Source organism: Pinus tabuliformis, chromosome 6, assembly GCF_031772625.1.
Source record: "Pinus tabuliformis cultivar Carrire ecotype Pingquan chromosome 6, CPIR1, whole genome shotgun sequence".
In the NCBI taxonomy this organism is placed as follows: domain Eukaryota; kingdom Viridiplantae; phylum Streptophyta; class Pinopsida; order Pinales; family Pinaceae; genus Pinus; species Pinus tabuliformis.
The window spans coordinates 1,869,680,752-1,869,705,552 of record NC_142292.1 but is presented as its reverse complement, the minus strand read 5'-3'; the positions used below and the strand labels follow the sequence as shown (position 1 = coordinate 1,869,705,552).

Genomic DNA, 24,801 nt, shown 5'->3' with positions numbered 1-24,801 from the left:
CCTAGAACAGAAACAAAAATAAGTCATCGAGTGGGATATCTAAATCTCCAAGAAAACCTATAAAGGTGGTTTGCTGGAAATGCAGAAAGGAAGGGCATTGCAAAAGGGAATGTAAATCTAAAGCTCCTGACAAAGGAAAGGGATCGGATGATGCTCCTTCTGTAGAGGCGAAAACACCTCAGACGAAGGTGGGGATGTGTTCTTGGCTTCTTCAAGTACACATGAAGATCATGAGGCATGGTTGATTGACTCAGGTGCATCATTTCACTTCAGTCCCCATAGAGAGTGGTTCTGCGAGTATGAGAAATATGATGGTGGTGATGTCTTCTTAGGGGATGATAGGAAGTCTAGAATCTTTGGTCGTAGAAAAGTAAAGTTGAAGTTGCAAGGTGGAAGGGTTTGAACACTTTCGGGTGTTTTTCATATTCCTGTATTCGCAAGAAATCTGATTTATATAAGCAAGTTGGATGATGCAGGTGTAAAAACAATGTTCGAGAAAGATACCTGCAAGATGGTTCGAGGAGAATTGGTATTGATGCAGGGACTTTGGATTGGAACTCTGTACAAGTTGCAAGGTAGCATTGTTATTGATGGGTGCAACAGTTCTATGGTTCCTGAAAGTGGAGTAGAAAATCTACCGTTTTCTAGAGAAAAGACCATGCTATGGCATCAAAGGCTTGGACATTTTGAAGAGAAGGGCCTTCGAATACTTCATGGTAAAGGTATTGTAGAAGATATGACTAATAGCTCTCTAGATTTTGATTTCTATGAAAATTGTGTGTATGGGAAGTAGAATCAGGTGAGTTTCCCCTCTGGTGGTAAAAGGGCGAAACAGATACTAGAGCTTATGCACAGTGATGTGTTTGGACTTGTGAAGGTTCCATCACTGGGTAAGTCTGTGTACTATGTATAATTTATAGATGACTTCTCAAGGAATACATGGATACATTTCCTCAAGAAGAAACCTAAATTCTTTGACAAGTTTAAAGAATTTAAGGTTCTGGTGGAAAACCAGATAGAAAAGAAGATAAAGGTGCTGAGGACAGATAACAGTGGAGAGTTTTGCAGTAAGGAATTTGAAGCATTCTGTAAGAAGTGTGGTATAGCATGACAGAAGACTACTCCATATACACCTGAGAAAAATGGAGTTGCAAAAATAATGAACAAGACGTTGATGGAAAGGGCAAGAATCATGCTCAGTGGTGCCAGGTTAGGATAGGAATTCTAGGCAGAGGTGATGGAGATAACATGTTACCTGGTCAACAGATCACCTTCATCAGTGTTGGAGGATAAGACTCCACAAGAGGTATGGACTGGTAAGAAACCTTCTCTTTCACATCTAAGGGTATTTGGATGTGATGCATATGTACATGTTCCAAAGCAGAAAAGAACCAAGTTGGATAGTAAATATAAAAAGTAATCTTTACTGGGTGTAAGGATGGTTTAAAGAGTTATAATATTTGGAACCCAGTAACAAGGAAGGTCGTGTACAACCAAGATGTCATGTTCAAAGAGGTGAAAGATGTTATTAAACATGAAGTCCTAGCAAAGGAACTTGAGAAGATAGAGTTTGAGCTAAAGGAGGAAGAATCAGACTCTACAATAGAGGAGGAATCAGAAGATGAAGAACCACAAACTTCGGGTGTGAGAAGATCAGTTTGTGAAAGAAGGCAGCTAGAAAGGTATAGTCCATCTACTTTCTGTTCAAATTTTGCTTTATCTATTATTGATGATGATCCTAGAACTGTGAAGGAAGCAGTAGATTCAGAGGATGGAAAATTCTGGAAAGAGGCCATGGTTGATGAAATGGAATCTTTGCACAAAAATGAGGCTTGGGATCTGGTGGAGTTGCCATCTAGAAGGAAACCCATTGGCAGAAAATGAGTGTTCAAGAAGAAGGCAAATTCAGAAGGAAAGGTGCAGAAATACAAAGCTTGGCTGGTAGCAAAAGGTTATTCCCAGGTTTCGGGAATTGATTTTGGTGATATTATTTCTCCTGTTGCCAAGATAGCTTCTATTAGATTACTTTTATCTGTTGCTACTACTTTTTATTTTGAGGTAGAACAGATGGATGTGAAGACAACATTTCTTCACGGGGATCTAGAAGAGGATATCTACATGAAGCAACCTGAAGGTTTTGTGGTGAAGGGTAAGAAAGAACTGGTATGCAAGTTAAAGAAGTCTCTGTATGGGTTAAAATAGTCACTAAGGATGTGGTATTAGAAATTTGATACATTTATACGGGGACTTGGCTTCACCAGAAGCAAAGCAGATCACTGTGTGTATTTTACATTAATTGGTGACCGTGTTATTTATCTGGTCTTATATGCAGATGATATGTTGCTGGTTGGAAATGGCAAAGAAATTATCCAGGATTTGAAGACCTAATTGTCCTACAAATTCGACATGAAAGATCTTGGTGCTGCAAACTATATTTTGGGCATGGAAATTAAAAGAGATCAGGCAAAGAGGAAGCTTTAGTTAAACCAGAGGAAGTATGTCAAGACAATACTGCAAAGGTTTAATATGTAGGATAGTAAACCAGTGAAGGTTCCTATTCCTGTAGGTGTAAATTTATCTGTTGAACAATGTCCCAAGGCACAAGAATAGGAAGAGGACATGTCCCGTGTTCCATATGCAAGTGCAGTCGGTATTCTTATGTATGCAATGGTCTGTACTATACCAGACATTGCACATGAAGTGGGAGTATTGAGTAGGTTTATGTCAAAACCAGGGAAGGAGCATTGGACAACAGTGAAGCGGGTTTTCAGGTGTTTGTGTGGCACTAGTGATTATGGTTTGTGCTACCAAGGAATACCAGGATTAGACAGAGAGTTGGATATTCGTGGCTTTGTTGATGTAGACTGGGTTGGAGATCTAGATTAGAGAATATCTACAAGTGGGTATGTGTTTAACCTATTTGGAGGTGCAGTCAGTTGGATGAGTAAGAAACAATCTGTAGTGGCACTATCAACTATAGAGGTAGAATACATGGCACCCACTCATGTAAGCAAGGAATCAGTTTGGTTGCAGAGATTGTGTTCAAGTATGGGGTTAGTATAGGGAGTTATAAGGATAGACTGTGACATCCAAAGTGAAATTTTCTTGGCAAAGAACCCAAATTATCATTCAAAGACAAAGCACATTGATGTTCAATATCACTTTGTGAGGGATATGATAGAAGACAAAAAGGTGTTGTTGGTAAAGGTGGACACTTTGAAGAATACTGTAGATGCATTGATAAAATATGTGAGCTTTGAGAAGTTCTCTTGGTGTGGAGAAACAATGGACATTTCAGGGCTGGATAAATGACTAAGCTCTCCTATGGCCCCCTGTGGAAAGAAAACAACAAGTGGGAGAATGTTGGGTTGTGTTATATACTTTCCATGACTAGCCCACATAGTATTATTTCCATGAATAGCGGACCTACCTATGGTTTTGTGCATGGTTTTTGCACATGGTTTGGATGCGATGGTTTTCGGTCCCCAGTTTTGGACGTGATGGTTTTCGGTCCATGGTATTGGATGCTTCAGCATGTATAAATATGTATTGTAACATTGAAAGGAATATAATGCAAAATCAAGCTGGTAGTCCCAGTTTTGTAAGCCAGGGGAAAAACTCTGTGTATATGTGTTTTATGTGTTATGCTCTCGCATTGTTTATTTTCTGTGTTTTCGAATTTGTATGCAAGTAATTTCTGTATGGGGTTAAAACCTACAGAACTGTACCTTTTCAAATAAGAGTAAATTCTATTCAAAGAAGCACCTATTTGGTCATGAGACTCATTAACACTTTCAAACAAGGAAAGCAATTGTTTAAAAAGGTTTCATCATTTCTAGGATATATTCTACTGGAATCACTAATTGCTTTACAGTTGGGAATGATATTTGTGATGGAGTAAAACAGATGACCAATCATAGGGAGTGACAATGGATTGCCATAAGAATTCAGTAAGCAGCAGAATACATGTCCCTGATAACTCCCTCCTACTTAAACAGTTTTGCATGCTCCCTTAGACAACCCTAGCTATAGATGTTAGAGTTAGAAACACATTTGCAGTCATCAAGAAGGATATCGATGAAATTTGCCCATGCAGATTAATATTTCAGCATAGAATGTTAAGGGAACCATTGGTGATGATAGATTGACTGATGTTAGAAGTTAGAATCCTCAAGGATAATTTGTTGCCTGCATACATATGTTCTCTTCCTTCAAGAGGTAAAAGGTCTTGGCTTCAAGTTTCCCTTGCTGATATACGATTGGAATGGTGAATATGCTACTACTACTTGTGAGGAAGGTCATGTGTGTGTGTGTGGGTGGGGGTGGGCATTTCTATTTGCATAGTTGGCTCTAGACTGGTTCCTTATATTCTAGATAAAGAGCAAGATCCCATGTCTTTGTACTACAACGATCATACTATCTGGCATGGTGCAAGGATTTTTTAAGAGCATGCCCCAAATGATCCCATTGGTATAAAAAAACTTTAGAAATGGATGGCCCAATCTCTGTCTAATGCTGAGAGGATCTTTGAAGGGAATATTTAACATGTTTGAGTAGGAAGGGGACTGTGTGGGAAGGAATGAAACTACTCTCCACTCAGATGAACAAAAAAATTGGAATGATTGCAAATGGATGCTCAATGTGTCTGACTGAGTGTGGGGAAAAGAAGAATCATGCTTCCGCAGGGTGGAACACAGGGTAAAAAAGACAAATTACTCTCCACTTGGACAAACAAAAAACTTGGAATGATTTCAAATGTATGCTTGGTGTGTCTGACATAGTGTGTAGAAATAAGAACTATGCTGCAACAAGGTGGTACACTTGGTCAAATAGACAAGGTGGAAATCATAGGACCAATCACCAGGAGTGCCAACAGACTACCATAAGAATTTAGTAGGAAACAACATACATGCCCCTGATAGCCCCCCTGCTACTCAATAAATAGTTTTTCATGCTCCATTAGATAGCCTTAGCTATAGATGTTATAGTTAGAATCACATTTTTAGTCATCAAGAAGGATCTTGATGAAATTTTCCCATGCAGATTAATATCTCAACATAGAATGTTATGGGAACCACTGGTCATGATAGATAGACCAATGTTAGAAGTTATAACCCTCATGGCCAATCTGTTGCCTACATACAGATGTAATCTTCCTTCAAGTGGTAAAAGGTCTTGACTTCAAGTTTCCCTTGTTGATATATGATTGGAATGGTGAATACCCTACTGCTGCTTATGAGGAAGTCCATATGTGTGTGTGTGGGTGGGAGGATGGACACTGCTATTTGCACAGTTGGCTCTAGACTAGTTCCTTATATTCTAGATAAGGAGCAAGATCCCATGTCTTGGTTTTGCAACTATCATAATAGCTGGCATGGTGCAAGGTTTTTTTAATAGCATGCCCTAAATGATCCCATTGGTATAAAACACCTTTAGGAATGGATGGCCCAATCTATGCCTAATGCTGAGAGGATATTTGGAGGGGACCTTCAACATGTTTGAAGTGGAAGGGGACTGTGTGGGAAGGAATGAAACGACTCTCCATTCGGATGAACAAAACAATTGGAATGATTGCAAATGGATGCTTAGTCTATCTGATTGAGTGTGGGGAAAAGAAGAATCATGCTTCCACAAGGTGGCATACTAGGTCAAAAATAAAAATTCCTCTCGACTTGGACAAACAACAAAATTGGAATGATTGCAAATGTATTCTTGGTATGTCTGACATAGTGTGTAGAAAGAAGAACCGTGTTGCAGGAAGGTGGTACACTTGGTCAAATAGACAAGTTGGAAATCATAGGACCAATCATAGGTAGTTCCAATGGACTTCCATAAGAATTTAGTAGGTAGAAGAAGACATGCCCCTGATAGCCCCCCTCCTACTCAATAAACAATTTTTCATGATCCATTCGACAACCCTAACTATAGATGTTACAGTTAGAAGCACATTTGCAGTCATAAAGGAGGATCTTCATGAAAGTTTCCCATGCAGATTAATATTTCAACATAGAATGTTAAGGGAACCACTGATGATGATAGATAGAAAAAGGTTAGAAGTTATAACCCTCATGGCCAGTCTGCTACCTGCATAAAGATGTGATCTTCCTTTAAGAGGTAAAAGGTCTTGGCTTCAAGTTGCCCTTGCTCATATACGATTGGAATGGTGAATATGTTGTTGCTACTTGTGAGGAATTCTATCTGTGTAGTGGGGAGGGGGGGGGGAAGGATGTGCACTTCTATTTGTAGAGTTGGATCTAGACTAGTTCCTTATATTATAGATAAGGAGCAAGATCTCATGTCTTGGTATTTCAACCATCATACTAGATGGCACGGTGCTAGGATTTTTTAAAAACATTCCCCAAATGATGCCATTGGTATAAAACACCTTTAGCAATGGATGGGCCAATATTTGCCTAATGCTGAGAGGATATTTGAAGGGGACCTTCAACATGTTTGAGTAGTAAGGGGACTATGTGGGAAGGAGTGAAACTACTCTCCACTCAGACGAACAACAAAATTGGAATGATTGCAAATGGATGCTCAGTTTGTCGGACTGAGTGTGGGGAAAAGAAGAATCGTGCTTCTGCAAGGTGGCACAATAGGTAAAAAATACAAATTACTCTCCACTTGGACAAACAACAAACTTGGAATGATTCCAAATGTATGCTTGGTGTGTCTAAGATAGTGTGTAGAAAGAATAACCATGTTGCAACAAGGTTGTAGAAGGAAGAACCAATCACAGGGAATGCCAATAGACTGTGATAAGAATTCAATAGGCGTCAACGGACATGCCCCTGATATCCCCCCTCCTACTCAATAAACAGTTTTGCATGCTCCATTAGACAATCCTAGCTATATATGTTACAGTTATAAGCACATTTGTAGTCATCAAGAAGGGTCTTGATGAAAGTTACCATACAGATTAATATTTTAGCATAGAATGTTAGGGGAACCACTAGTGATGATAGACAGACCAATGTTAGAAGTTAGAACCCTCATGGCCAATATGCTACATGCATACAGATGTGCTCTTCCTTCAAGAGGTAAAAGGTCTTGGCTTCAAGTTTCCCTTGCTGATATACGATCAGAATGGTGAATATGTTGTTGCTACTTGTGAGGAAGGTTGTGTGTGTGTGTGGGAGTGTCGGCATTGCTATTTTCATAGTTGGCTCTAGACTAGTTCCTTATATTCTAGATAAGGAGCAAGATCCCATGTCTTGATATTGTAACCATCATACCAGCTGGCATGTTGCAAGGTTTTTTTAAGAGCATGCCCCAAATGATCCCATTGGTATAAAACACCTTTAGCATTGTATGGCCCAATATTTTCCTAATGCTGAGAGGATATTTGGAGGGGAACTTAAACATGTTTGAGTGGGAAAGGGACTGTGTGGGAAGGAGTGAAGTGAATCTCCACTCACACGGACAAAAAAATTAGAATGATTGCAAATGGATGCCTAGTGTGTTTGACTGAGAGTGGGGAAAAGAAGAATCATGCTTCCACAAGGTGGCACACTAGGTCAAAAATACAAATGCCTCTCCACTTGGACAAACAACAAACTTGAAATGATTGAAAATGTATGCTTAGCATGTCTTACATAGTGTCTAGAAAGAAAAACCATGCTGAAATAAGGTGGTACAATTGGACAAATAGACAAGGTGGAAATCATATCATCTAGGCTATGCTTAATCTGCCTGTGGCATTAAAATTTAACTCTAACTTGAGAACATGCAATCCAACACTACTCATAATGCAATGACACAAATTAATAAAACCATAAAGAGTAAGTGATGACAAGGAGAATTTTTCACCTGCAACAAGGAACACCTCCAACCCATCAATACATCTAGTGACATAATTGTTGTCTTCAGCCAACATTCCAAATGCAACTGCCACAAAGAGGAAATGTTAAATAAAACAAGAATTCAGAATATAAGAATCATGTAAAAAACCTAGACTAGAGTGAAAAATCAATATTCGTTTGTTTGTTGTTATCCTAGTTGTAGATGAAATTTTCATATTGAATTTGCAACCAGTTATGGCAAGCTAAATGAGAGTGACACTAGTATGATAATTATAACAACTTGCTAGTTATGATAATTATAACAACTTTCTTGGTGAAAATAATATGAAAGATGAAAATGACTGGACAAATGTTAAGCTGTCAATGAATAGGAATGTAGAAAGTTTGGCTAGTAATATAAGCAGCAGTGAGTCTGACAATTTTCAACATGGTCACATTAGGCATCCTGAGCATGGTTACTAGGTATTTCATGTGGAAAGTTTTGCTAGTAATATAAGCAGCAACGAGTCTGACAATTTTCAACATGGTCACATTAGGCATCTTGAGCATGGTTACCAGTTATATGATGCCTTAGAAGGCATATTACTATTTTTTATCCTCAAAGATAGAAATTGTCTTCGATGGACTATGATCACACTTCAACTAGTGACACCTTTTCAAAAAGAGCTATCTATGGAGATCTTCACCAAAAATAAGGTACATTAAAATTCAACAATGACTCTCAAGGTAACCATCCTACTGGTGATGAAGAAGCTACTTCCTCTCATACTATGGGCACTAAGAATGTATGTGATATCTAAAGCAAATATTTTCTTGATTGTAAGTCTGAATTGTCTTCCAGGTCCCTTGATTCATTCAAGTTGTCTAGTAGAAAAAAAAATGATAGTTGGCAAGACTTGCAAACAGAGGCTTTCAAATCCAATTATTTACCTGGTAATGATTATTGTCTTGAAGGATCTTGGAATGGTTTGAAGAATGACATAAGACATGATGAAAATACTCCATGTTGAGTGATTAATAATGCAAACTCTTCCAATTCATAAGCTAGTTCTTAATCCAAACAAACATTAAAAGAGTGGATATAGAGACATCAACCAGTAAAGTGAACTTAGATTTTTTTTGGCCTTGACTCTTGGAGAAGATAGAAACATGCATAAAGCTCAAGTTCTTAGTGAATATTCTGTTGATGATAGTGTTCATTCATTTGCTGATGTTATTGGGGAGAGATGCAGTTTGAAATCCAAGACATTAGATAATTCTTTTACTGAAACTAAAGGTAGACCAATTGGACATCAAGGTGAAGATTTATAGAAATATTCAAGAAAAGATGTTGCTTTACCTTTGTAACAGATCTCATTGGCTAGTTAAAGTGATGAGGAACTAATTGTTGAAGTTGGATTGGAAAGGGTAACTAAAGAATCAAAATGGTTGTTAAAACACATGCAAAGGTTGGAAATTCAGGATTAGAGGTATAGCTTCCCTGAAGACCCTGAATTGTCTGAAAATTATGGGTGTGTTTTTTTTTATAAGGACATGATTAATGGAGTAATAGAAGCATTTTCAGGACCACCTCAACAAGAAAAAGAGTGTAGACTTTAGAGATGAATATTTTGTTACAATTAGAATGGGGGATTTTGTACAAGCTTCAGATATTCTTGAAATGTCAAATGAGTATACAAACAAAAAACAAATTGAGTTGTGCGACTCCAAAAAAGAAAGTGAAATTCTGAGAGCCCTCTTTTCCTTGTGTTTCCTTCAGTACTATATTTTTCTCTCCTATGGCATAGATGACAGTGATAAAAATTTCTCATTGGGTTCCCCAAAGGTAGTTCCAGGGATATCATTGACATACTCTATAGTAATAGGTTTATCAGTAGCTTCCCTCTAGAACAACGTTCCCACCACCATAGGAGCAATGTCCCTAGAGGATTTTAGTCTAGACTTTGCAAAAAACTTGACATTAGCCTCAAATTTTTCTAGTGCATAGGTCTCCCCACTTTCCCATACCGATTTTTGCACCACGATCTGTAGAGTGCCTCTAGTTTTCTTGGGACTCTATCCTATATGTTGTTAGTTAGTAGTGAATTTTTCCATATGGTGCCTTTGTTCAACTTATTGGAATCTTTATAAGCATTGGACCCATGGGAATTTGGAGGTGCACCTGTAACACAATTGTATCATTGTTGATGCTAGCAAAAGCACAGGAAAGTTTCTAGAAACTACATGCACTATTCCAGAAGGGAAAAGTCAGGAAGAGAGCATTCCTCGCCATTATAAAATAGTTTGGTAGGATAGCCATCACCAGCTACAATGTGTATACTAGGTGTAAGCTTCTTTGTGAAGGAAATCACTGACTGCAAGAATTTGCTGCTATGGCAAATAGAAACGAAAAATTGAAAGCATTTGTTGCTATGACCAAGATAAAAGAAAAGGAGCATGCATTTTCTGCTATGGCCAAGAGAAAAGGAAAATTTGGCAAGTTTGGTCCATAAAGAAGGGGAAAAGAGATATATGCAAAGTCCAACGCTTTGGCTATCAAGAGTATGGACACTATAAGAGGGATTGTCCTAAATTCAAGAATAACAACAATAAGAGGAAACGGGAAGACCACATTACCCAAGAAGTGAAAGAAGAGGATAAGAAGTTGAAGAAGGAAGCTCCTCTGGATCTCTACTATGACTAAGATCAATCTCTTCACATAAGTCTTATTTAAAGTTCTGGGTATCATAGGAAAATGTATAAGTAGAAATAGAATGCATGAGAATGGCATCTTCAGGAATATAGGAGAATTATGTAGAGATGGCTCATATAAAGATATTCATGTAGGAAAGATGTAGCCATTGAATGGCCTCATCAATAAGGAATGATCATGACCGAGAAGAATCATATTAGAAAGCCACTATCATCCATAGGAAGAAGAACTTGCAAGATGAGGACTACAAGGATCCTCTGGTGAAATATTCAATAGAGGGTTCATGAATTTTAGGAAAAGCCAATGTCTCGATAGGAATTCCACTTATGGGGATTCAAGAAAAGATGATAAGTAGGCAAAGAAATATGTAGCAAAGAAAAGAAGATTGAAGGTAATTTCAATCAAGCTATCAAAGGAAGCTGAAATGATCAAGTAAAGAACTAAGATGATGTACGTATGCATCTATGTTTTTCAGTTAAGTCATGTCATCGTTTTTATTAATGAGCATGGGGAATTTCTCTGGAAGCATGGTCAATAAAAAGATAAGTTCTCTTTCATTAAGATATACATGAAAGCATGGTTCACACATTTAGAAAGGTCAACATGAGAAATATCCTCATATGAAGTATGAGGTGGTTGACAAGAGAAACTATAAAGAAGCATATGGTAAAAGAGACCAGGAATAAAAGGACACCATGGACACTAGGAATCAACATCTAACGATATGTTGAAGACATCCCCCGAAAGAAGACACAAGAAATTGACTAAGGAATAAAAAGATCAAAGGACCCTTGACACGTGGAAAGGCCTTGGAGATATGAACATAGAGGATGTTGATGACTCAAGCCATCAAGATGTTATGATGAGAAGCCATCTCATAAGGTACTATTTGATTGTGTTATATTTTTGATTTCAACAATAATATCTAGATGAGTTCATGCAGGGCTACTGGAACAAGGGTTGTAAGTACAAGTACAACTAGAACTCATGTGGTGGATGAAAATTCCTGTAAGAAGCATGATGAGAAAGAAATAGCCATGTAACGAAGGTTCTGGATATGTATCAAGAAGGCCAATTTCCATGAAGAAAGGAATGACATGACGAACTAAGAAGGAAAGTGATCGATGGTTGACGCCCTACAAGAAAGAAGCTCGAATGAATTCCATGACATCAAGGAAAGAAAGGATCAAACAATTGAAAGACCCACAAGAAGAAGTTATTGATGAAAAGGAAATTCCATAGTTGAGAGTGAGCTCTGATGAGTCCCTGATTATGAGGGAGCTTGGGCAAGTTCCTAGTCAGAGGGAGATTAGGTACATTCCTTAACATGAATGGTATTATCTTTCCTAATTGAGAGGGAGAGATAGGCACTACATTCTTGTCTTCACTTTGGAAGAAAAAATGGAAGGATTGGGTAATCATCTGGCATTCGATGCTCTTTGAGGATGTGTAGGGCATCCAAGATAAGAGTAGGCAAGAGGACTGCTATTCTTTGAGGGCTGGGAACCCAAGATAAGAATAGTACTAGAAGGTCATACTAAATGAACACTTGGGTGGGTATGTACCTTGAGAGACACTGATGAAGTTGTCTATAGGCATTGGTCTCACCAACATTGTGCTTTGATCTAATGAGAGATAGAGCTGTCATTCAAGGCCCTGCTTTGGAAATAATATTGGTTACTATGATTCTATAACAAATGCATTGCCAATTTGATTTCTCTTATGTGAATTATTCAGATCGAAAGTGTCTAAACAACTTGTAAGTGGTTTATGAATACCTCCCTAGTTAAGAGGGAGTGTTGAAGAAAGTGTAACAAGGTTCGGTCTTCATAAATGTAATTTTGATCTTTGTACTTGTAAAAAAAAAGAATAATTATTTTTTCAATTGTAACAATGAGTCTCTTGCTCATTGCATAGGTCTAGCACATGTTAAAGTGCTATAGGAAAGTCAAAGAGTCAATGTAATTGTTGAAGAACCCTATGGGCATGTTGTTGAAATGTGGCAACAAGAATATTCCAATTTAATTTGTCCTTGAATTAAATTGTGAATTAAAATCGAATTTAGTCTTAACAGCTACTTGGAAATAATTAATTAAGTTATTTTGACTTAATTAGTTGGAGAAATTCAAGTTAGAAGTCTTTCTGAAGTCATGAAAGAGTTATCCCTTAAATTAAGGAGATAAGATTGAGTTATATTTGATTTGTAATTAGTTAACTTAGTTTACTGAGTTAAGTCCAGTTAAATTAGTTCCAAACTGTTTGAGGAACTAATAGAGAGTTAACAGTCAGTTGATGCATGCATGCACTCAACTAGTGTACTCTAGTTAACTGAAGATTCCCTCATCAGAAACTCATGCATGTCTATTCTGAGAAAGACCCAGTTGAGATTAAAGACAAGGACAATGTACTATCAGTTGCATGTGTTTTCTTATAAAGAAAACTCATGCATGTAGAAGGAATAATTCCTTGAGGATTGCGCAGTTCTGACAGTGTGTGAGATAGTGTTCCACTTGGTTGAAGATGAATCATCCCAGAGGAACATCACAAGGAAATAGGAGCTTGGAGGGAAGAGAGGAAGGCTTGAGAGAAGCCAATATTTCCTATGAGCATCTGTGGGGATAGTACTGAGAGCTGGCTAGCTGTGAGAGCTAAGGCTTTGTATAATTCCTATGTATTTCCACCTTGTATGATAATACAGATAGAGGGGCTTTTAGCTGAGGATTTCCCCAAAGTATTTTCATGTGTATTGTGCGATTGATTCTTCTTCTTCTGGTTATATTGTTCAGCTCTATCTTTAAGCATCTGTAAATTGATGGTAGAAGTAGGTTATAGTATTTATATTTGATTTATATTGCATTATTTGGTTAACCTCTGACAAATTTTCTACACATGTTACACCATGTAAATATATGTAATAGAGCCAAATAAATATTTCAAGGATGATCCTCCAAATCAAAAACAAGCCTCCTATTCAAGACGACTCAAAAATGAATTTTTGGTGCAAAAATGTCAAGTCGGCATAAAAGGAGCAACAAACTCCTATATATGGGGAAACTCAACCTCACTAAAGAATAATCACTCCTCTGAATTTTAGTGAAGAAAAGAGGACGAAGAAGAGGTACAAAAAGGAGCATTAAGGTGCTTCTAGGGCAGAAAAAGAGAGAATGAAGAAATCCAAAGTTTTGGGACTATTTTTGGGCTCTTTCTGTCACATGTTTGAAGGTAAGAGAGGACATTCTGCCGCTGCAATGAGTCATAAATTGTATCTCTCCAAGAAGGTTCGATTGGGCTAAAAAGAGGCTCCCAATAGGCATCCATACCAAGCAAAGTAGGCCCCATCTATAGTGAAGGAAAGGAACAAGTGAAAGGGCTTATTTCAAGCCCTAGATCAACCACACAAGCAAAGGAATTTGAGATGTAATAGGGTCAAGAGGATCAACCTATACATTGAAGATATTCCTCAAAGGAAGGTCTCATTCTCTAGCCTAAGTATAAAGGAAAAGAAAGATTTCCAAGTGAAGTAGAGAATACAAGGAAGACACCAAAGAAGAGGTCTCTAAAGAGACCTAGGATTTCTGCAATTGCTAGAAAAGGAGCGAAGGAAAGTTCCGTCATTTTTCGGAAGAAGTGAGAAGAAAGAAATCAAGGTGTAGTAAAGAAGAAGACTTTGATTGAAAATCATAAGGGAAGATACAAAAGAGAGACTGTGTCTTGTGCTTGGAGGATCTACTAGTCAAGGGTCTAGGGTTTGGCATTTTCCAATTGAAGCTTCAATAAGAGGAATTTGCATAAGGGTTTTCCTCTCTAGGACAGAGAGGATTTTCCCTGGCTGAGAGCCAACATCTTGTGTTCTTTTCTTTATTGACTTGGTAACTATTTGATGAGGTAAGAGAACACACACTAATAATAATAAGTGAATATTGTGCTAAAAGAAAAAGTAAAAGTACCTCACAAATACTTATCATTGTGAGAAGAATCTCACTATAACCCTGATGCCCTAGATTCTTCAACAAAAATAAGGTGGTTCGATTCAAATCTGGAGTGAGTTTGTAAACATGAAGTTGGAAAGAAGATTTGGACTTGCTTGGATCTATGATGGGTGGAAGAATATTTCCATTTCTACAATAATATTTTATCTTTCCGATAGTTGTATTATTATCCATGTATTGAAGAAGGTCCACAATTGTTGGGACCTTCTCAAAACTCATCATAGTTGAGAAATCCATGTCTTGGTAGAAAGTGCCTGCAACTCCATTGATGTAGTCACTCTGACTTTGTTCTAGTGGCTCTGCACCCTTCATGGCTTGAATAAATTCTCCCATCTTCCATTTCCAATATAATTTCTAGTAGTCTAAACGACCAATAAGATTCTCATTGTAAATTGTTACTTGTGCCCAATAGTTGCTTTCAAAGGCATGTGTGACATCATAACTAATGGTGAGATCTCCTTCCTATCAAGGCATAAATTTTGTTTCATTGACAATAGTTACAAACTTAGGATCCTTTTTGTAGAAAACCTCCATAAAGCCCTTTGTAACAGAAGGCTTGGGGTATGTGTATCCTTCATTAGCAAGGTTGATGTTGTTAGGAATGGGAATACTCTTTCCTCCAACTCCAAATTCGGTGCCTTTCATCACAATCTGGACAAAAATTGATCCACTGTTTCAATAACAAACATAAAACCCTTGGAAAATGTACTTCATGTGAGTCCAAATTTTCAAAACTTAGCTCAACCTAGATGCTACCAGAATTGGACTTTGAAAGGCATTGAGTTATTTTAGTAGATTAACTGATGCTCGTATAACTGATATCAGGTCTACATATATACAGAGGTATACAAATGACATGGAGGAATTACTTAAATATTGAGAAATAGGCTTCAACCTTATTTTGTGAAGTCATGAAAAAAAGAAACCATAGTTTGTGAATCAGAAAATTGCTTTAAGTCTGATATTTAAAAACAATATGGCCAAAATTCAATCTAAAATAAACATTTTATGAGATCATTAGATCTAATGTTTTTGTGATCTGTAAATTCGAAATGTGTCAAACATTTGTAGGATAGATATTTAAGTAATGGGTAACTATAAAAACCTGGATGATGATGAACATGACTGTTGTAATGAGGAGTAATATCCGCACATCATAGACATTTATTGGTATTACTAGAGGCATTTTAATTGGAATGGTAACAATGTTCTTCCTTCTTCACCCTGGGCATTGTATGTTCCCTTCTTGGCAACTCCATTGCCATTTTATGTTTGAGGATGCATATAGATCGTGCCTTGACAACACTCTTAGAAGGACTGGCTCAGGTCTTCTTGAGATTCTCACATCACCTCTCTTGTTCATTTAACCCAACCAAATCTCATTGTTTCATCATCTTTTCCTAATTCGAACTATCTATTTGACATTGTAATGAGGAGGAGGATACAACCTTGTGACTTTCAAATATGTTCACACACAACCATATCCTTTGAAAGCTCTAAAAGCAATTCCATGGCTTTCATACCCTTTCCAATGTCATGTGCAAGTGAACAAACAATAAAATCAATAACATGATCCAGATCAGCTATTTTCACCTTATTATGATTAATGTCCTTTTTTAGGCTACAAAGTAAAGCTAGCATTTTGTTCCTAATTCCATCATAAAAGGCCAGCTAAAATACAAATGTAACCTTCTACTCCTATCCATTGTATGTGCTTTTCTTTCTCTTCGCTTAACCTTAGTAATTCATTAAGAGCATACAACACAATATGCTCCTCATCAGAATCCAGATTGAGTTTCAATGAAGCTATTGTGACCATTGCATTTCTATGCTTCCACTTTTATATAGACCTTCGGAGAAAAATATTCGGTTTGAGCTCTTTGTTGATTAGCACCTGATTAGTCATGGGACAAGTTGTGTGCCCCTCTACAAAACATATTTCAATATAACTTCTATCAAATGTTTGACAAGAAGAAATCTCAACAAGATCTTCCATTACCTCTTGAAAAATTGGATAGTAAAAGGATTGTAAGGCAGGAAATGAATGGCTTCCCAAAAAGAGAATTTTCTCATAATATATCTTATCCCTTTGTTTGGCAGAATATGCTACATCTAAAAAACGAAGAAATACAATGATTTGTTCCATTTGCAAAGCCTCTGCTTCATTTTTTCTCAATATGATATCTTCCATATCCCTTTTAAGCTCTTCATATTCGTGTTTCAAAGTCGATGTATCAGTGGAAACCCACTACTTTGGCAATCTTCAAAGGAAATTTATTTGTGTAAACACTATCAATATGCCTTTCTTTGATCTCATATTCAGTTTTATCAACTATCCAATTCACTATCTAGAGAGTATCAATTGAATTGAAGGAATTTTAATGAAGTTCACGAGACCAAGTAGTCTAAGGGACCTAGAGCTCCAGACAAAAAAAAAAATCTTGTTTTCAAGTTTCTCTCTATTATTAAAATCCATCTTGCCATTAATCTTGATCGATAATTTCACAGTTTTGTAAAGCCCTGCTTCCTCAAACAACTCATTCAAACTGTCCACCTTCAAATTTCTTTCAAACTAATTATTGAATGCAAAGAAATATTTTTTAAGGTAGCTAAAAAAGTTAAATAAATCACAAAATATGTGAAGAATGAAAATAGTCACCAAAAAGGAAGTTAAGTTATTCGATGGAGGAAAAAAATTAAAATTACTTGAAAATTTAAAAACTATAAAGATTTTGGTAGGTAGTGATGATCCAAAGAGGGTTTTTACCAGACATGGAAATATAAGAGAATTTAGCAGTTGGGTGTGTGTAATCCATTGATAGATTTTGTCAAACAGTCTTCATATATATGATTAATAAATAATGGGTTAGCAGAATAATTGAAAAAATAAACCTCGCAGCATGATAAGAATAAAGATGGTCCAATAAGGGTGCATTTGCATTAAAACCCTCACCATATGAATAGTGAGTGACTCCGTCCCTAAAGGTTCAATTTACTTATTGGGTTGGGGGGGGGGGGGGGGGGGGGGGGGTTGGTCAAGCCTGCTTACACATCCTTAATAGTCGAGCCTGCTTGATAGTCTAGTGTGCTAACGCACCCTAAAGGTCCTCTTCTTAACAGTTGAGCCTGCTTACGCATCCTCTCCCTCTCCTTAACAGTCGAGCACCTAAAGGTCCTATGGTCGAGCACTTAAAGGTCCTTAAGGTCGAGCAACTAAAGTTTCAATTTACTTATTGGGTGGGGGGGCTTATGGTCGAGCCCTGCCAAGGAGACTGTAATGTCAACATGTATGATAATACAAATGAATAATGGGAACCATGATGCTTTTTCTTCTTGTCCACTAAACTGTATGCATAGAGAAAGAGGCAAGGGAGGGATGGAAGATATATTGTAGCATGAAATAAACACTCAGAGCAACAAGTTGTCTAGATTTGAATCCCATGTAATGCATTATGATTTCTATAGATAATTCTAATGCATACGTCAAGAATAAGAGCTGCATCCATGCCCAACAATGAAAAAAATGAATTAGGTAATCTCATTTTTAAATTTCAAGGATTATTATAAGGTTTAAGAGGAATTGAACATTATATGGTAACGTTTGTAGGAACTGAAGGTTGTGTGGAAGAACTGGAAGCAATTGAAGATTGTTTTATCCTACAAAAGCATATAAGAGGTTGAATAATTAAGTTTCTAGGTTGGGCGTATTGTAGCAGGTTGGTGTTTCACTCTCTATCTAGGGATGCACACAAGAAAATCCATGAGACACTTATAAATAGGACTGAATAAGAGAATTTTCTTATGTGTTATAAAACAATTTTCTTCAACTGGCCTCTAACATTCCATAAATATAAAAGGAAACATTTTGTAGAGTACCTAGACTATTCACGGTAGATAAAAGGGTAGTCCATTACCAAAATATACAATTTTTATCTTTTGGTATCAATCGATTAACCATCTATAAGTGGAACCCTCTCCAAATAGTCTTCTCCCGGCTCTTCCTACTTTGTGTCTTCTTGGTCGTGCTTCCAAAATCGTAGGTACTGCCAACATGAAAAATCAAGCCAAGGCTCACCTGTCTCAAAAAGGATCGAATGATCAAAAGCTTCAAACTTTCAGACTTGTGGGTATAAAATGGTTCGTGCTTTGGTTGTGTTAAGGCTTCTCTTGTAGATGTGCTCTTTATTATGTTGTTAATAGAATGTTGTTTGCATGTTTGCCTGCCAATCCTCCTTGACATACCCTCTATTACCCTCTATTTCATTGGTAACATAATGTTTTTCGCCTGCTTTCCAGTCAATCTTCCTTGGCAATATCCTGCCAATCCTCCTTGGCCATAGGTTCTTAAATTTCCCGACCAATGCTGCTTAGCCATACACTCTTAGATCTTAAATTTGATGAGTGGGAAAATGATATTCCAATAGAAAGGCCCCAAAATCTTACCATAATATAAAAAAATATTATCTAAATATAATAATTATTTTAATTTTTTAAAAGGTTATCCAATGCTATAAATATTTTAATAATTTTCATTTTAGAATTAGTGATCGGAGTATCCACAGTTTGAACATCTTTATACCAACGTTTCAAATCCCAAGTGGGATCCATCATCAGGGCTGAAGAATGATGATACAAGAAGAGCAAAAAACCTAAATAAATACTAATGAGGAGGAAGAATAAGGAAGAGCAAAGAGTCGGCTTGAATTCTTAATTTTTTTTATTTTTATTTTTATTTTTTTTATTTTATATATTTTGTTTTTATTTTTATTTTATTCATATTAATTATTATAAATAATTAATTTTTATAATAAGATAATTATTATAAATAATTAATTAATTAGTATTAATAATATAATTGTAATACATATTAATTATTATAAATAATTAATATTTACAATAAATTAATTATTATAATAAATAATTAATAATAATCATATTTTCTTGTTATTCATATTAATTACTAATTATTAAATGATATTTATAATTAATATATTAATTAATAAAAATAAATTAATATGAAACTAAAACAATAGAAATCAATTATTATACAAATAATTAATTAATATTGTATAATAAATAATTAATTATTATTGAATATTAATAATTAAATATAATAATAATAATTAATTAATTAATTAATATATTAATATAATTATTATATAATTATGATTTGAATTATTAGGATTAAGGGTGACTAAAATAATAATTAACTAATTAATATGTTTAAGTCATATTAACTAATTAATATAATAATCAAATTAATAATTAAAAATTATTATTTAATAATTAATAATTAATTTTATAGCTAACTAATATAATAATTCAAATATTAAATGATGTAATAGATAATAAATAAATTAGATAATATTAACATAATAATGATCAATTGTTATTAAAGAACTCATTTCTCGTTGTAACCCAGACATAGTTTTCCTTCAGGAGACTTTAGGCAAAAGTATGGAAATTGAAGCATCTCTCTGTTCCCTTTTCCCGGGATGGGATTTCATGGCTGTGGATGCCTCAGGACACTCGGGAGGTATTGCTACAGGTTTTAAAAAAGGAAAGCTGAAAGTGTTAACCTCATGGGGACTTCCGAATGTGTTGGGAATGGAGGTTGTGTCACCTGATTTTGATATCCCTTTGACAATTGTAAATGTCTACGGGCCGTGTCAGGGAAGGGCTATTTTCTGGAATGAGTTCCTCTCAAAAAGTTTGGTAAATGACAAGAATCTCATCATAGGAGGAGATCTTAATTTTTCTATGGGGACATCTGAAGCCTGGGGACCGCTTGCAAGGGAGGATCCCCTGACTGATTTCTTCTCAAATGCCCTTTTGTCTCATCAGCTGATTGATGTAAACATTATAAAAGCCAAACCAACCTGGAGGAACAGAAGGACTGGGGAGCATAGAATTGCTAAAAGGTTGGATAGGTTTCTCATCAGCGAAAGATTGGCGTCACTGGTTCCGTTGTTCCGGCAGTGGGTTGGGGAAGGTGGGAATTCAGATCATTTTCCCATTCTCCTTGACTTCTCAAAGCCTCCCCCTAAGCCGGCAGCGCCTTTCAAATTCAATGCTCATTGGCTTCAGGAAGACTCTTTCATAAAACTTTTCAATGAAACCTGGAGACATCCGGGGCCTGGGTATGTGGGGAGCAAAGCTGGGCGTTTCATGGAAAACTTAAAAAGACTCAAGAAAGCAACCATTGAATGGGCCTCAGATAGAAGGAAAAAACAAACTGAAGACTTAGTAAGCATTGATGACTCTCTGAAGGTTCTTGAAGACCCTGAATCTGATGCCTATGCATCGTTGGATTCAAAAGAGAAAATCCTGGAGTTGGAAAAGAAAAGGGCGAAGATTTTATTGGATAAAGAAGAAGAGTGGAGATTGAAAAGCAGAGCTATCTGGTTGAAGGCAGGGGATGAAAATACAAATTTTTTTCATAATTATGCAAAAGGGAGGAGGAATGCAAATACTATTTGGAAGTTGAGGGATTCGGAAGGTAGGGAGGCCTCCAAGTTTGAAGATCTGTCTATTATGGGGAAAGATCACTTTCAGGCCCTTTTTTCTGATCCTGGGGGTATTAATTTACCTGAAATCATCAGAACTGCACAGGCTTTTCCTCGGTTTGTGGAGGAGGAGGAGGCTGAAGATCTCTTTAGAGAAGTGACAAAAGAGGAGGTTGAGAGTGTTATAAAGTCCATGGCAAAAGACAAAAGCCCTGGACCTAATGGATGGACCGTAGAACTCTACACTCACTTTTTTGAGTCCATTGGGTCAGAACTTACTGAAGTGGTGGAGGAGTCTAGAATTAAAGGTGAAATTTTTGGACCGTTTAATGCAACTTTCATTGCCCTTATTCCAAAAAAAGAAGATCCTGACTCCTTCGAAGACTTCAGGCCTATTTCTCTGTGCAATACCATTTACAAGATTATAGCAAAGATCATTGCGGTTCGCTTGAAGCCCACTTTATCCTGCTATATTTCAAAGGAACAATTTGGGTTCCTGAATGGGCGGCAGATTCATGAAGCCATCGGGGTAGCTCAAGAAACCATACACAGTCTCAGGCAGGCAAACAAGAAAGGGGCAGTGCTCAAAATAGACCTATCAAAAGCTTATGATAGGGTCAGCTGGACATATCTCAAGATGCTCTTGACTCACCTTGGTTTCCAAGTGGGCTTCATAAGATGGATTATGGGTTGCATCACAAATGTAAATTTTGCTGTCCTGATAAATGGAGCTGCTTCTCAATTTTTCAAGAGTCAAAGAGGACTTCGCCAAGGGTGTCCGCTCTCCCCCCTGCTCTTCCTTCTTGCTGCAGAAGGTTTAAGCAGACTTATCTCAAAGGCAAAAAGTTCAGGTTTGATCAAAGGTTTGGAAGTTGCTGTTAACCTGTTCATTACCCATCTGCTTTTTGTTGATGACATTCTGTTGTTTTCAAATGGGAATATATCTGAAATATTAGAAATAAAGGCTATTCTTGATCAGTTCTTGAAAGCTACAGGGCTTAAAATAAATGACAGAAAGTCTCAACTAATTTTTGAGGGCTTTAGTAGGCAAGAGGAGATTTCAATTGTTGCCCATCTGCCCTTTGGAACATGTAATATGGAGCAGCCCTTTAAATATCTGGGGTTTTGGCTCAAGCCATCCTCTTACAGGAAGCAGGACTGGAACTGGTTAGTAGCAAAGATTGAACAAAAGATTTCCCATTGGAGCTTCAAGTGGCTGTCTAGGGCAGGAAGGCTAACTTTGGTGAATTCAGTGCTGCAGGCTATTCCAGTTTTCTGGGCAGCCTTGACATGGATACCCAAAGGAATCCTCCACAAAATAAAACAGCTATGCAGCAGATTTCTATGGTCAGGGTCCAAGGAGGAGTCTGTACTCCCTTGGGTGGCGTGGGATAAGATCGCAAGGCCAAAAGACTGGGGAGGATGGGGGCTGAAAAATCTTGTCGATTTTAGTCAGGCTCTAGCAGCTAAATCAGGATGGCGAATCATTACTATGGAGAATCTTTGGACTAAGGTGGTAAAAAGGAAATACATTGACCCCATTCCGCTTGAGGACTGGATTAGAAGGCCAAATAAGAAAGGGAGGAACTGTTCAGTCATATGGAAAGCCACTTCGGAGGCTTTTAAGGTAATTGAACAAGGGCTGGCATGGCGGGTTGGAAATGGAGAAAGCTTGAGGATTGGCAGAGACCCGTGGGTTGGATGCAGCGAGGATTTTGCCCTCTCCCCAGGACTGCTCACTCATCTGGAGGACATAGGTATAAGGAGTTTAAGTCAGATTGCAAGTACGGAGCAGTCATCTATTTGGGGTCAGGTTTGGAAGACTGAAGATGAGATAGGATTAAATTTCATCTGGAGAAATGATTGGCAGCGTTTTATTCAGGAGTTGAGAAGATCAAATGTCAGAATAAAGGATAGGCCAGATTCTCTAGTTTGGGCACATGCTGAAACAGGGCATTATTCTCCAAAGGCCGGATATAACTTCTTGATGAAGAATAAAGGATGGAATCCTCCTGTTTGGTGGTCAAAACCATTGTTTAAATTAAAATGCCCTAAAAAATCTAGAATTTTTTTCTGGTGTGCCTTAAACCATAAGATTCCTACCTGGGAAGTTCTACAAGCTCGTTTTAAACAGGGCCCTGGAAGATGCCCTTTGTGTTTTGCGGATGAAGAAACCATTGCTCATCTTTTTCTTTTATGTCCGTTCACAAAACAGGTTTGGCTAGAAGCAGAAAGGCTCCTAAATGTAAAATTAAGATGGGAAGGGGTCAGTATGAATGCAGCTTGGGAATTCTGGTGGAACCATTTTCAGGGGAGGAATTTGAGAAATTTGCCCCCCATCATCTGCTGGGGTGTTTGGCTTGCAAGAAATCGCAGTATTTTCAGAGAAAAGTTGACTCCGGTGGCAGCAGTGGCCATTCAAAGTACCGCCATTCTCGACAGCATTCCTTTGGATGAGGAACATGTCAATCATAACCAGAGGAAAGAACCCAATATTCGGGATGGGATTCCATGGGCTTTCTTTGACGGTGCCGCACAAAACAATAACACGGGTGCTGGGATATGCATTCACATTAGTAACTCACACTCTCTCAAGGCTTCAGTAGGAATTGGAATGGGCACAAATAACTTCGCTGAGCTCTCTGCTTTAAAACTACTGCTCTGTTGGCTCATCCAAAAAAATATCCTCACTATTCAGATTTATGGAGACTCTATGAATGTTGTAAACTGGGTTATTGGGAAATTCAGATGCCAGAACTATATGTTGATGCCTCTTTTAGAAGAAATTCAATCCTTAAAGCAGCAGTTTAATGTTTTTTCCATTGAACATATATACAGGGAATTCAACGAGGTTGCAGATGGGCTTTCTAAAGCAGGTCTTCAACAAACTATGGGCTCGTGGAGAATAACAGAGCAGATCCAGGATCAGATCCGTGTGTCGGATCACCCTCCATATGCATAGTGTTTTACTTTCTTTTGCTATATGCACTAGATGATCTGTCTTTCATAGGATATCTGGTGGCATATGTTTTTACTATGGTTTTACTGTTCACTTTTCATATACTTTGATGCTCTGGTTTTTTAGAGCGGACTGTGGATATTAATATCGGTATGGGATCAGCTGGGTCGTTTTCCTCTTGAAAGGAGGCCCAGCTGGATTTCGGACTTCTGATCATGTTTTTCCTTCTGGGTACGGCTGTCTAGGCCGAGAGCATGTGCTCTTTTTTTAGCAGCACGGTATAGGGGTGCTGATGATCCTCATTAGAGGAGGCTGGCCTTTTGTTAGGCAGACCATTTCAGAATGTTAACTCATCTGCTTGTAACTTTTTTACTTCTTATAAAAAAGTTCGCTTTTTTCCTTGGAAAAAAAAAATGATCAATTGTTATTAATTAATTATTCTTATATAATGATGATTAAAATATTATAATAATTAATTAATTAATTAATTAATTAATATATTAATTAATGTATTAATTATAATTATAATTATTAAATAAATTAATTTATAGGAGATTAGTATCTATAATGATAATTAACTAAATAATATTTTTTTTATATTAATTAATTAATATATTAATACAAATTAATATTTAATATTTAATATTTAATATTTAATAATTAATATTTATAGCTAACTAATATTCAAATATTAATTAATATAATAGCTAATAAATTAATGTAATATTAATATAAGACTAATCAATTGTTATATAATAATTATTAATAATTAATTAATAATAAGTATAAAATGATAATTAAATAAATATTATAATAATTAATTAATATAATAGTTAATATATTAATTAAT

The 24,801-nt window shown here is 36.7% G+C and overlaps 1 pseudogene; it reads right to left on the bottom strand.

Moving 5' to 3' along the window:
- Positions 1-16,305, bottom strand: part of LOC149266602 (C2 and GRAM domain-containing protein At1g03370-like) — a 36,598-nt pseudogene extending 20,293 nt beyond the window's left edge.
- Positions 16,306-24,801: the final 8,496 nt, after the last annotated feature.